Source organism: Cajanus cajan, chromosome 1 (genome assembly GCF_000230855.2).
Source record: "Cajanus cajan strain Asha chromosome 1, NIPB_CcT2T_4, whole genome shotgun sequence".
Lineage (NCBI taxonomy): Eukaryota > Viridiplantae > Streptophyta > Magnoliopsida > Fabales > Fabaceae > Cajanus > Cajanus cajan.
Window position 1 is genome coordinate 62,174,360 of NC_138517.1, and position 2,135 is coordinate 62,176,494.

The following is a 2,135-nucleotide window of genomic DNA, read 5'->3' on the forward strand; positions in this document are numbered from 1 at the left end:
GGTGTAGACACAGATGCTCTCTCTCTGAGTTGAGCGATGCCTTATGTTTGGCTGACGTCCTTTTGACGTAAGTGGAGTATCCCGGTTGTCCTTATTCGGGTGTCTCTTTTGATTTTCTGATTTTTGTAGCCTCTGTGTAGGCTATTATCCACTGGGGGATTCTGTCATTCAATTCTTGACTGGCCTCTTCTGTTAGGCAAATCATCTTGATGTTCGGTGTTTGGCTAGATGCCGAATTCCACTTGAGGAATGGTTATTGATTTTTTCGATTTTTCCTCTTTTTGAAGGAGTGCCTCTGAGTAGGCGAATTATCTTGATGTTTGGTGTTCGGCTGAGTGCCGGATTCCGCTTGGGGAATATTTATTGATATATTTTTTATTTTTCTCCTTTTGTAGGGGTGCCTCTTGAGTAGGCGACTGGGGATTTGGGGATCTTATGTATCCCAGAGTATTATTTAGGAAGCCTCTGCAGGCTTAGCCTCACTCAGCGCTTGAGTCAGAGAGCTATCTTCCACTGAGGAAGTTTCAAGTCCTTTGACTGAATATTTTGCTTTGGATGATCGCGCTTCCATTGGGGATTTTGACGATCTTGCTTTGATAGCTCTCGCTGGGGATTTGTTCCATGAGCTTAAGCTGAGGTTTCTCTTGGGAGTATTATTTCTGCGAGCCTCTCCAAGCTCAATTATCCTGTACAATTTGTTGAGTATTATTTCGGCGAGCCTCTCCAGGCTCAGTTATTCTGTGGGAGTATTGTTTCGGCAAGCCTCTCCAGGCTCAATTATTCTGAGAGAGTATTATTTCGGCGAGCCTCTCCAGGCTCAGTTATTCTGAGAGAGTATTATTTCAGCAAGCCTCTCCAGGCTCAATTATTCTGTATGATGAGAGAGTATTGTTTCTGCAAGCCTCTCCAGGCTTAGTTATTCTGTACAATTTTGCTGGATTTTCTGCCTCTTTATTGATTTCGGTTTTTTCTATATTTTTCCCTTTTTTGATTTTGGCTTTTTCTATATTTTTGCCTTTTTTGATTTTGGCTTTTTCTGTATTTTGCCTTTTTTGTTGATTTTGGCTTTTGTTGTACAGAAATAAAAGTGCTAAAAGATTTAGGCTCAAAGAGTGAAAAATTTCATTCATTAAATAAACATGAAATTTTGTACAAGGGAAATGATGGGACGCAGCCCATTCAAACAAATACATAAAAATAGGAAAAAGAAAGCCGGTCTTCATTCTTCTGCCGGCGGGTCCTGTGGAGGAGCGGGGAACTGGCGGTGCATCCAGACCGAGAGGTTGTCGAACCCCTGCACCAAAGTGTCCAGTCAAGTATCGGTGCTCTGCTGCCATGCGCCGATACTGTGCTGAAAAGCATCGAATCGAGTATCGATGCTTTGCTGTAAAGCGTCAAAGCGGGCATCAAAGTAGGCCCTATCCGACTGTGAGGTGCCGGCCTCTGGCTGTGGGCTGCCGTCGCCCTGAAGATAAACGTCATTGAAGAGCTCGGCGAAGGCATCGGGGCCATCCGCTCGTACATACCCCCCTCCTGACCTCGCTATGATCTTCATACTGATCAAGGTGGAGGCATTAATTGGCTTCGGTGCCAATGGCCCTGGCTCTGCGCCGTCTGGGCATCCCCAAGTCTCCGCAAGCCGTGAGAGGAGTGGGGAAACCAGGATGTATCCCTGCCTAGATCCTCCCTCTCGTGCCCCCAAGTTCTTGACGTGCTCGAGGAAGAAGTATCCGGGGTTGGCCCTCCGACTGGTGGCCATGCAGTATAATGCTAATAAATTCGGCCGTGTCACCGACTCGGGGCTCTTCCACCTGCCATGGATGGTGCTGGTGAGGATCTTGTGACAGATCCGAAGAGCGGTCGGGAGCCGGGTGCCCTTCACCCCGGCATGATAGTCTTCGTGGCCTGTGATCGCTCTCCACATGTCGACCAGGGTCCACTGATCAGGCCACTCGCATATAGCATCTCGATATGCGAGCTGATCAGTCCTGCTGAAAAATCCTGCCTGGACGTTGAACTCGTCCAACGTCAGTGAGCGGTACCCCTGGTTCATCCAGAAGTCAACTGAGCAGACAGCCTCCCCAAAACTGTTTGTCGACTCAGTAACGCCGACAGTGGCCAGAAACTCCTTCGTC